The following is a 13,416-nucleotide window of genomic DNA, read 5'->3' as shown; positions in this document are numbered from 1 at the left end:
AAACCACTGGCAAAAATACAAACAAAAAAGCAGGCTATGCTATCACTTTATTGGCCATGAAACAAAAATCTCCTAAAAGAATAACTAGTCCAATCAAAGAGGATACATACAAATAGAAGCTTAAAATTCACTTGCATTTAGCTGCTAATGAACAAAAGTATAGGTTTGCGAATTGCCTGGACAATAAATTCCTCAGAAAGTCATGGCACAAGAAAGAGATAATCTAGAACTTTCCAACATATCCTACTAGGCCATATTATACTAGTGTAAGTGATATAATCACTCTACTTTGGGTGGAGTGATGAAATGAACAGAAAAGGCAAAGCCAATCTCCACTACACATATCAAAGCTTACAAAATGAAGGTTGGTATGCAAATCACAGGCATTGATATAGGTCATGCTCCTTGGCACCTGTCACCTTCCCAAATGATTCCCTTTTTGCTTTATACCAATTTCTAGGGTTATATTGAACTTTAGAAATTTATTCTGAAGGGCTAGGAATGTGGCTTAGTGATAGGCCCTGAGTTCAAGCCCCAGGACCAGCAAAAAAAAAATTCTCATCTGTTTCCTTGTACCCACTCTGTGAATCTAATGAAATAAGATGAGTACTTGAAAATTGTTTCCTAGTAAGATACAAAAGTCTGAGGGCTAAACTCAATTAATGTTGAAGTAAGCCAAGCCAACACACATGAAAAATGAATAAAAAAATCAAGGGCCACTTTCTTTAAGGCAAGGAGTTCAACTCATGCTGTAAGTCTTCATGTGGAGCCCTTGGAAGTGTTTTGTATAGCACTCAGTAACACCTGCATTTATATCACTTTCTTTCTCAAGCACAGCCAGAGTACTTCACTACACAATCTTCAACCTTGGCAAACAGCATACTTGCAGAAACAATCGTCTCTTTAATTTTAAAATTAGCAGTAGATTGAACACTCAGAGACCTGATTGCCATTTGAGAAGCTGTAAGGATTCTAACTCTTGTTTCCCAGAGGTTTAAGCCTGCAATTGGAGAACTCAGCAATCAACCAACTAAGCTCTCTAAAAGAGAATATGAGAGGTCAGGCCAGAATATGAAACGCAATAAGTGACTTAAATATTAGTTTTAAGACCTTGAAAATTTCAAGTACAGTATCTCAAAGGGAAATTTTATGTCTGGGTAATAAAGAGGTAAAAAAAGCAAAGTGAATTCCATGATAATGGACTTTCTGTAAATTCCTGAAAATTGAATTTTAGAAATCCAAGAAAATTATCCTAATGGTTATAGTTACCATGACAGAACTTCCGTTTCCCTCAATGAATCATCTTGAGACTGAAAGGAACTTTAAGGAAAATAAAATCAAAGTCTTTTGGAAACTAAAATTCTCCCACACACACTCAAAAAGACAACCCAGAAAAGAAGCACTCAACAACAATTGTACTTTCACCTGGATGCACAAATCCTAATATTTTTGGCATGAATCCTTTGCAGACACTAGAAGCCTCATTTTAGGAAGGTTTATCTCAGACTTTCCTCTGGCCAGTAGCAAAGAAACCATGGAAAGTTTTCAGCTCAATTTTCCTCAATTTTCAGTTTTCTATCCCTTTTCCCTTCTCCCTATTAAACTAATGTTATCCTCATAGGCTTTGCTCATTTCCACGTTTCCCCCTAAGATTTCAATGACAAAACACTGGTTGCCCAGCAAAGAGCTTTGCCATTTCAACACACTATCTGTATTTAACATGGACTATTAGTAAACTCTCTTGCTTCCTTTGAATTAGGATCACAAAATTAAAAAAATTGTCATGGGGCTTGAAGTCAGGGCCTGGGCGCTAACCCTGAGCTATTGTCCTCAAGTCGAGTGCTCTACCACTTTGAGCCATACTTTGAACCATGATGCTCACATCTCAGCCTCCTGAGTATCTACAACTACAGGGGTGAGCCACCAGTAACCAGCTTGGGGTTGAAGTTTTAAGAAAAGGTAAAGAATTGTGCATATGTGTGTGTGTTCAAATACATACAAGTTTATACAAACAGGCTTTATATGAGTATATTTCAAATAAGTCAAGTAAATAAAGTCTTTGCTTCGAAACATTTTTATTAACATCAATTATAATTTGGCCCCCTTGCCCAGCTGAAAAAATTCCTCTCTCTGTCCTCCTAATTTGTGACAGCTACAATGAACCGTGCTACTTTACATACACAGAAGGGGTTAAGATTAAGTCAGTCCCTTTAAAATATTTCAGCAAGAAGGACTTCCGGGAAGACGGCGGAGGAGCAGCAGAGCCCTAGCTGAGCTCCCTCTGACATCGCAGTTTTCCCACCCCATAGAAACTTTTATCCCTACATAGACAGCCCAAATAAGTTATAACAGTACAGGGATTCTGGACAGGAAGGAAAAATTGACTTTGCTTAGCTGAAATCTCAGATTTGGGCTCCGGGTGGCATCCCGCCGCCATGCCAGTGCCGGAGCTGGCACAGCGCCCCGCACTCCATGCAGCTAAAGCACTCAACGGAGACCCATGAGAAATCCTCTAGATGGTGGCGTTCAGACAGATCACAGGCTGAGCATGGACGAGCCGAAATTGCAGAGAAAGTGTGAGTATCCCCACAAAAGTCACTCTCACTCGCGCCCACCGAGTGGCTCCTTCCCCCACCACCAGAGCAAAGTGCCATCTTTGACACCGGCATAGGGTCAGACCAGACTGGAGCTAAAGCCCGCCTGGGGAAAGCGAGGACAAAGGAGCCATCTTTGAGAAGGGCAAGAGAGACCGACCAGTGAGAGCCAGCTCCACCCAGTTTTATGACCCCTGCCCAGGTGGGTGGGGGGGGGCAGGGGCTTGTCCTGGGCCTCAGCTCAGCTAGAGGAGGCCTGCCCTGACCACCAGAATTACTCAATTAAAAGCAAAAGCAGCAAGCAGCTACCGTACCGGAGGCACAGAACAGCCACAAGGGACAACAAACAGTTCCCGAGACAGAGAACAGTTCTGTTTAGAAGCCCAATTCCCAGCCTGAAACGGAGCTGAATTCCATACCCTGCTCTACCCAGGAGGCTGCCCCAACCAGGAGGGAGGAACCTTCCCCAGGCGAGCAACTCTCAGCTGGGTAAACCAGACCAGAGGCGCCCCGTCCTGCTGAGTCCACAGGCTATTCAAAGCCAGGCATTAAAGGCAGCAACCCTACAGCAGATGGGTGGAGCCATGGTTCCCAAGACTTACCTGCAAGCTGTGGGAACCACAGAGCCCCAGGATTTCACTGACAGGGGAAGAGGGTCAGAGCAGATCCACCCCCTGCGAACTGAAAGCAAGTCAAACCAGCCAAGTGGCAGAATAGACTGAAGACCATCGCAAGGAAACCAGAGACTGTAGAAAGCCCACCCAAACAAGAAAGACTCCTTTTTATTTTTTTCTTATTTCTCAAACGTTCTTTAAGCTTTCTTTTTTTTTTTCTTTATATTTTCATTTCTGAAATGTCATTGGTTTCTTTTTTGTTTTCCATTTTTACCCATTGGTTCTATCAAGTTCTTTTTTGTTTGTTTTTTCTGACTTTTTTTCTTTTTTCCTTTTTATTTTTATTTTTTAAAATAACTTTTCTGTGTTAGGTGCATCATCTTCCAGTATTTTTTCTTTATTTCTCTCTTTGCATTCTCTTTCTTTAAAAATAATTTTCCTGAGCTGGGGACATGACCTAGTGGCAAGAGTGCTTGCCTCCCATACATGAAGCCCTGGGTTCAATTCCCCAGCACTGCATATGCAGAAAACGGCCAGAAGTGGCACAGTGGCTCAAGTGGCAGAGTGCTAGCCTTGAGCAAAAAGAAGCCAGGGACAGTGCTCAGGCCCTGAGTTCAAGCCCCAGGACTGGCAAAAAAATAATAATTTTTCTATGAAGAACACCTCCACTCTTTACTGCTAACTCTCCATTGTCTATCATTTTAACCTTGTTCTTTCTACTGATTCTACCCTCATCCACATTTCCACGTCACTGAAACTAAACCAAAATCATCACCCCCCCCCCATACATTCTACTCTATTCTCTTTACTACCTCTAACTTACCCTCATGACTTACTTCTAGGACCTCCAGATTCCATTGACTCCTGGTTACTGGATAGAGGGTATCCCTGCTTAGTCCGAGTGAAACAAAGGGGTTCAAAGAAAAAGCCAGTCCAAAAAGAACTTAATATAAGAACAAGAATTGCTCATAGGGTTGTAAGAGTCAATAAGTAACTACTGAATATAGGGCTCAGGATTGATTGTTATATTGAAATTGTATTCTTTAGGAACACCAAATATAATTTTATACACAGGTATAAAATGTAGCCATATATAATTGTGAACTTCTAAGATTTATACAACAGTGCTTGGTAAGGGCTGCTTTGGGTCTTAAACGGTGCTCACAGGGGCTTGTAGTGTGGCATTCCCAATCCAAATGGGCAGAAGAAACACAAGAAAGATGGCAAACAATGGACTATTATCTCCCACTCAAAACAAGCAGGAAGCAGAGCAGTCCATCAAAGACATAGAAGAGAACCCACAAAATGCTCTACAAAGTTTACTGATAAACAGGATAAACGAAAAGTTTGAATCCCTTTAGTCAATTATTCTAGAGCATGTGGAGGCAAAGCAAAAATTAATGGACAATTTCATGGCCTCCACAAATAGAAAGAAAAATGAACTTCAAGAATCAAATGAAAAAATAACTACCCAGGTAAAAGATTCGAAAGACAGCACTCAAAACCAAATTAGTGAAGTTAATGAAGTAAAGAAGTCCATGCAGGACCTAAGAGATAATTATAGCAAGGACATTGAAATCATCAGGAAAGACCAGTCAGAAGGAAAAGAGATTTGAAATCAAATAGCTAGTCTATAGTCCCGACTAACTGAAGCAGAGGCTCGAATCTCAGGAGCTGAAGATTCCCTAGAATCTATGGAGAAAGATTAAAAAGAAATACAAAACCAATCCAATCGACAAAGCAGATCACTCCAGGAGATTCAAGATACAATCAGAAAGCCCAATTTAAGGAAAATAGGTGTTGAGGAAAACCTGGAAAAGGAAGTTAATGGAATAGGCAAGCTATTCAACAGAATATTAGCTGAGAACTTCCCAAATATCCAGAAGGATAGCCCTATACAGATACAAGAAGAATTTAGAACTCCAAACCGACCACAACAGAATAGGACATCCCACCGACACATTGTGATCAAAACAGGATCAATAGAGTCCAAGGAAAGAATCTTTAAAGCTGTTAGGGAGAAGTAAACAATCAAATATAAAGAAAAATCCATCAGAATTTCCCCAGACTTCTCAGCAGAAACCATGAAAGCAAGGAGAGCCTGGAATGAAGTATACCAAACCTGATATAAAAATAACTACCAACCAAGAATAGTGTACCCAGCTAAACTCTCATTCATAGCCGAGGGTCAAATAAAAGTCTCCCACAGTAAGGAAAATCTGAAACAATATATCTCCACCAAACCAGCTTTACAAAAAATCCTCAAAGATGTACTATACAGGGAAAATAATGAAGATCCCAATGCAGCTCTCAATACTAACTCTCAACATCAATGGACTTAATTAGCCAATTAAACGACATAGGCTCATAAGTTGAATCAAAAATCAAGATCCATCTTTCTGCTGCCTCCAAGAGACACATCTATCCAGCAAAAGTAAATATCTTCTAAGAGTGAAAGGCTGGAATCAAATCTATCAAGCAAATGGACCCATAAGCAGGCCGGAGTTGCAATCCTAGTATCAGAAAAAAATTGACTTCAAATTAAAAAAGGTAAGAAGAGACAAAGAAGATTACTACATACTAGTAAAGGGATCTCTCCTACAGGAAGATATAACCATCCTAAATATCTACACACTAAATGCAGGAGCACACAACTTCATCAAACAAACACTACTGACTATAAAAGCACACATAGACCCAAACACAGTGATAATTGGGGACTTTAACACTCCACTATCACCTCTGAATAGATCAACATGCCAAAAACTGAACAAAGCAACCACAGAACTAAACAATTGCATAGACCAACTAGACTTAATCAACATCTACAGAATATTCCACCCTGCAACAACAAAATAAACATTCTTCTCAGCGGCACATGGAACATTCTCCAAAATAGATCACATCTTAGGGCACAAAGAAAATCTGTACAAATTCAGAAGTATCAAAACCATTCCCTGCATTCTCTCAGACCACAGTGGAATAAAATTAGAACTCAACTCAAACAGCCACCACAGAAAATCCTACAGTTCATGGACACTAAACAACACACTGCTGAACCATCAGTGGGTCATGGAAGAAATTAAAAAAGAAATTCAAATGTTTATGGAACTCATCCAAGTTGAGGACACAAAGTACCAGCTCCTTTTGGACACAGCAAAGGCAGTACTCAGAGGAAAATTTATATCTCAGAATGCATACACCAAAAAAACTGGAGAAACAGCAACTCAATCATTTAAGGAAACACCTTAATTTACTTGAAAGAGAACAACAAGCCGAACCCCAAGTCAATAGACAGAAACAAATAATTAAAATCAAATCAGAGTTAAATCAATTAGAGATGAAAAAAACCATCGGAAGAATCAACAAAACAAAGAGTTGGTTCTTTGAAAAAATCAACAAGATAGACAGACCCCTAGCAAACCTGACAAAAAAACGAAGGCAGCAAACGAAGGCAGAAGAGATGAATCAGATAACATCACCACAGAAACAACAAAAATTCAGACCATAATAAGGGACTATTTTGCAAACCTTTATGCCAACAAATTTGAGAACTTGAAAGAAATGGATGATTTTCTAGAAAAAAATTCATATCCCTAAACTCAACCATGAAGATTTAAATTTTCTCAACAGACCCATATCCAGAATTGAAATAGAAACAGCAATAAATGATCTCCCTTCCAAGAAAAGCCCAGGTCCAGACGGATTCACAGCAGAATTCCACAAGGCCTTCAAAACAGAACTCACACCAATATTTCTCAAACTCTTCAATGAAAGTGAAAGAGAATGTTCACTACCAGACACTTTCTATGAAGACAGTATAACGCTCATCCAAAAACCAGGCAGGGATGCATCACGGAAAAAGGACTATAGACCAATTTCCCTGATGAACAGAGACTAAAAAATTCTGAACAAAATTCTGGCCAATCGACTTCAACAGGTCATCAAAAAAATCATACACCACGATCAAACTGGATTCATCCCAGGGATGTAAGTTGGTTTAATATACGCAAGTCAATTAATGTAATCCACCACATCAACCGGAGCAAACTAAAGAACCACATGGTAATATCACTAGATGCGAAAAAAGTGTTTGATAAAATCCAGTACCCATTTATGCTAAATGCCCTGGAAAAATTGGGATTCCAGGGAACATTCCTGAATATAATCAAGGCAGTCTATGACAAACCAACAGCAAGCATAACTCTAAATGGTGTAAAACTAAAGCCATTCCCTTTAAAATCAGGAACAAAACAGGGATGTCCACTCTCTCTCCTTCTCTTCAACATAGTACTAGAATTCCTAGCCAGACCAATTAGGCAAGAAGAAAATATAAAGGGGATCCAAATAGGAAAAGATGAAGTTAAACTTTCTCTCTTTGCAGATGACATGATCCTATACCTAAAGAACCCCATAGACTTTACCCCCAAGCTACTAGAGCTGATACAAAACTTTAGCAAAGTTGTAGGATATAAAATAAACCCTCAAAAATCAATGGCCTTTCTCTATGCTAACGACCCAAAGACAGAGGCTGAAATCAGGAAAACAACTACTTTTGCAATAGCCTCAAAAAAACATAAGATACCTAGGAATAACCTTAACGAAAGAAGTGAAAGGCCTCTATGATGAGAACTTTAAAACATGAAAAATGAAATTAAGTCAGAACTAAGGAAATGGAAAACCTCCCATGCTCCTGGATTGGGAGGATTAATATAATCAAAATGGCAATATTGCCAAAGGCCATCTACAAATTCAATGCAATACCCATTAATATCCCAATACCATTTTTTGATGAAATACAGGAAGCAATCCAGAAATTCATATGGAACAATAAAAGACCTAGAATAGGAAAAACAACCCTAAGCAGAAAGAACAGTGCTGGAGGAATTACAATACCCAACTTCAAGCTGTATTATAAAGCTATAGTAATAAAAACAGCTTGGTATTGGCACCGGAACAGGCCTGAAAACCAATGTAACAGAATTGAAGACCCAGAAATGAACCCACAGAACTACGCCTACTTAATCTTTGGTAAAGGAGCTAAAACAATAGTCTGGAAGAAAGATAGCCTCTTTAACAAATGGTGCTGGCAAAGGTGGTTCAACACATGCAAGAAACTAAAACTAAATCCTTATATATCACCCTGCATCAAAATCAATTCCAAATGGATCACAGACCTAGAAATCAAAACAGACACCATGAAAACACTAAAGGAATGAGTAGCAGAAACTCTTGGGCTCCTTGGCGCAGGAGGGAACATCTTTAACAAAGACTCAGAAAGGCTACAAGTCAAAGAAATGTTAGACAAATGGGACTGCATCAAACTGCAGAGCTTCTGCAGGGCAAAGGACATAGCTCGCAAGATAAACAGAGAGCCCACAGATTGGGATAAGAACTTTACTGGCCATTCAACAGACAAAGGCCTCATATCGGAAATATATGCAGAACTAAAAAAACTACCTTCCTCCAAATCAAAACCGCAAAGAACCAATAGCCCCCTCATCAAGTGGGCTAAAGACTTACAAAGAGACTTCTCTGATGAGGAAATAAGAATAGACAAGAGACATGTGAAAAAGTGCTCTACATCACTGTCCATAAAAGTAATGCAAATCAAAACAACATTGAGATTCCATCTCTCTGCAGGAAGAATGTCCTATATCAAGAAAACTAACAATAACAACTGTTGGAGGGGATGTGGCCAAAAGGGAACCCTACTCCATTGTAGGTGGAAATGTAAACTGGTTCAGCCACTCTGGCAAGCGGTATGGAGATTCCTCAGAAGGCTACACATAGAACTCCCCTATGACCCAGCAGCCCCACATTTGGGTATCTATCCAAAAGACCACAAACAAAATCACAGTAATGCCACCAGCACAAAAATGTTCATCGCAGCACAATTTGTCATAGCGAGAATCTGGAATCAGTAGAAGAATGGATCAGGAAAATGTGGTACATATATACAATGGAATTTTATGCCTCTCTCAGAAATAATGACATTGCCCCATTTGTAAGGAAATGGGAGGACTTGGAAAAAGTTATAGTAAGTGAAGAGCCAGACCCAAAGAAACATGGACTCTATGGTCTTCCCTATAGGGAACAATTAGCACAGGTTTAGGCATGTCACAGCAGAGGATCACAGGAGCCCAATAGCTATACCATTACGAACGCATAAGATAATCCTAAGTGACATGAACTCCATGTTATGGAAACGATTGTTGTTACTACTTTCAAGGTGTCATATGTAATTGTAGCCTGTATTATTGATGATTTTTTGTATCACCTTCCTGTGGTTGTACCTACACTTTCTCTGTATCTTGTCTGAGTATATTGGAAATTGTGTATACTGGTATTAGAACTAGGGAATTGGAAGGGAATACCAAAATCGAGATACACCGGGGGAAAAAAGAAAAACAACTACAAAAGCAATACTTGCAAAACTGTTTGGTGTATATGAGCTGAACAACTCTTGGGGGCGAAGGGAAGGGGGGAGGGGGGAGGGTGGAATGAGGGACGAGGTAACAAAGAGTACAAGAAATGTATCCAATTCCTAATATATGAAACTGTAACCTCTCTGTAATTCAGTTTGATATATATATATATATATATAGTGAGGAGGCACATTTGGGTGATGTTAGAGGATGTAATCAAGACATACGATACACAAACATGTAAATGTGATCATTAAACTCATGCTTTTGTTCAAAAAAATTATTTCAGCAACAACACCACCAATCTATTTTATCATCATTTAAAAACATATTGAAATGATTTTCCATATGCAGAATACAGTACCAAGTGCTTTTCTAATTGTACTCACATTGTTAAGATTGATGTTCACCCACCACTATTCTACACAGTGAGTAGAGGAGGTCTTTTATTTATTTGAAAGATAAGAAAATATTCAGATAATATTATTTATTTATTTAACATCAGATATTAATAGGAGGTATACCTGAGGCCATTCATCAGGCCTCACTATCTTCACCTTTTGCACACTATCAATAAATTGTATTAGAATTAATGAATGCCTCTTTTACAGTTTTTCTATGAAATAGTTTATAGCTCAGTGGGGAAGACTGGCCCCCCAAAGTAGTTGCAGGAGGAAGCTGCTGATCTAGAAGTATGTGTAGGGCTGTCCCAAAGAGTGTAAATCCTGAAGTGGAACAGAAAGGCCTGTGCAGACTTACAAGATTGGATAAAGAGAGAAGTTCACAGCTGTGTGGGAAATGCAAGGTTATGCATCAACCTTGGAATTTTGCAACTATAGTGCCAGATTTGCAGATGCTGTGGCCTAAACTGGGTGATGGGAGCGGGACAATGGGTGTGGGGCATGAGGAATGTGCCTTGGGCTGTATGTTATACTGGGAAATGTCTACTCCAGGTACAGAGCTCTTTCCACTCCAAAATGGCCCAGATGATACAGCTGGAAAGAAACCCACAAATAGTAGATTTTGGAAATTTGTGCAAGTTGGAAGTGACCTCAGAGATCATCTAATCTCACACCTTTTTTTATAGAGGAAGAAACAGGCCTGGATGAGTGGAGGTAGGGGTAAATAAGCTACACATACAGTTAGTGGAAGAGCTCAGACAAAGTTCTTGTCTGTACTTCCTTCCATTTCTTCCTGATTCAAAAACTGCTGTAAACCTGTAGCAAGAAAATAGCAGGCTGAACAGAGGGACTGTTCAGTTGATGAAAACTTGTGTTGCCAAACGTATTTCTGTGATTTCATTTAATATGCTATCTGAAAAATATGCTTCCTAATTGTCCAGTTGCTCCAAAGCCTGAAAAATAAATAACTGGTGTGCCTGTGTGCAGTGGGGATTTAACCATGGGCTCAGCACAAATAATTATGAGGAGGACATGAATGCTGTAACAAGGGAAACAGCAGTACACAGCTGTGGGATTACAGAAGAGTTATAAAACATGCTTGGAAATTCACAGCTTTGTGAGTCTGATTTGCAAAATCTGTGTCCGATCATGGGAATAGTGATGTACGTATGGAAAACATACATCCTTACTGCCTACAGCTCCAATGTGGAGAGATAGCTAGGGATTTGGGAGGAAAATGATTTACAAAAGCAAATAAATCTTTGCTTTGGTAATGGCCAATATTTTAGCAGAAAAGTAAGCACATATATTTCTCATGTAAATAATGTTGAAGTAAGGAACACAATGTGGAAAACATAAAATTCAATAAAGTATAAAGCAAATTCCATCCAGGAAACAGGGGGCAGGTACTCTTAACATTGTGTTAGTACTTCAATGAATTCTCTCTTTCCTCACAACTTTGACATCCTATGTCTTCAACTTTCACTAGTCTTTTATAAGAATCCTTACTTATCCTTAGTTGCTTCTCAGATAATAGAGACTAGTCTCTTAATCAGAATTTGTAATCCTTTGGATCAGATGATCAAACTCATTATTTAGACCATTAGTGAACCCAACTTCATTCTCACAGTTCTACATCCTCCTTCTCCATTTCCTCTTTTTCTTCCTTTTCCTCCTCCTCCTTCTCTCTCTTCCTTTTCCTCTATCATCTCCTCCTCCTCCTCCTGCTCCTCTTCCTCCACCTGGTTTCTCTTCCTCTTCCTCCATCTCTTCTTCCTTCTCCTTCTCCCGCTTTTTCTCTTCCTTTTCTTCCTCCTCCTCCTTTCTCCTTTTCCTCCTCCTCTTTATCCTTATTTTCCTCCTTGTTCTTTTTGTGGTGATAGTGATGATTGAAATATACGCTTCATATTCTGAACAATCTATCACTTGAATTCTACTCCCTACTCATTTCTTTTTAAATTTGTTTTTCATGCACTAACATTGACTGGGATATTCTTGGACTAATCTTCCTAACTCTGCCTCTCAAGTAGTGGGAACCACAGATCTGGTCACTGTGGCTGACTTGCATTTGTGATAGAGTCATGATAATTTTGCCCAGAGTATATTTAAACTGTGATGTGCCTGTGTCTGCTTCTCTCATAGCTCAGAACAAAGGCATGCACCACAGTGTTTAACCTTGCATCTTCTTTAAACCCATTATTTACGATAGTGGTAAAGCACCTGTTTAAGTGGGCATAAGGCTATGAGTTCATACTTCAGCACTACCAGAGATAATATTTGTATTTATTTTGCTTCAAATGGATTACAATAATTATGAAAAAAGTCATAAAGTAAGCTGAGTGACTGAAATATTTAAATTGGGAACTAGCACTTTTTCCTATAAGGGGAATAATAAACAATTTTTTTTGTATTTGAAGGCTCTATGATCACTGTTACAGCTACTCAATTCTGTCATTTAGAACAAAAGAATTCATCGAAATGCATATGGAAATGATTGTAGCTTTGTTACAATATAACACTATTTGAAAAACAGACAGTTGGCTTAAGAATTTTAACAGATTCTTTCTCTAAAGAAATAGGAATTTTTCAGGTTGAAAATAACCATTGAAAACTTCTTAAAGTTGATCTATTTGGGGGGTAGGGGTGAGGAGGGAAAGTAGGAGAAAAATAAGGGAGGAGGTAACAAGTTTGACAAGAAATGTACTCACTACCTTATGTATGTAACTGCACATCACCTTGACAATATAATATTGTTTAAAAAGGAGTGTTGGTTTTTTTTTAGAAAAAAAATTGTACTGAGTATAAGCAATACAAAAGAAATGGAGCTCTGTCTTAAACTGGTAAAGCACTGGAATGCAAAGTCTCAAGGACAGCACCAGGGTCTGAGTTCAAACCTCAGGATTGGCACAAACACAAAGGACCTTTTCCACTGAACTCCCATTCTTTGTGATAGGACTTAGAACAGACATTGACAGAATATTTGAGCCTAGTAGCTTCATCCTGGACTGTCCCTAGGACTGAGATTTCATGCTGGGAAAAGCATGGTGAGAAAAAGGGGCTACATTCTTCACTCAGAATCCACTGGTAAATCAGGGTTTTTAATCCAGGAGACATATGCTGTCATCTCCACTCCTGTGCATTCACATGGAGGATATGCCTATTAAAAGAGGCAGGTGTCAGACATTGGTGGCTCTTGCCTGTAATCCTAGCTACTGAGGAGGCTGAGATCTGAGGATCATAGTTCAAAGCCAGCACAGGAAGGAAAGTCCATGAGACTCTGATCTCCAGTTAACCACCAGAAAACCAGAAGTGGCTCTATGGCTTAAGTGGTAGAGCTCTAGCCTTGAACTGAAGAGCTCAAGGACAGGGCCCAGGCTCA

The sequence above is a fragment of the Perognathus longimembris genome, chromosome 28 (genome assembly GCF_023159225.1).
Source record: "Perognathus longimembris pacificus isolate PPM17 chromosome 28, ASM2315922v1, whole genome shotgun sequence".
Lineage (NCBI taxonomy): Eukaryota > Metazoa > Chordata > Mammalia > Rodentia > Heteromyidae > Perognathus > Perognathus longimembris.
The sequence above is the reverse complement of the archived record's forward strand: the minus strand, read 5'-3'. Positions refer to the sequence as shown.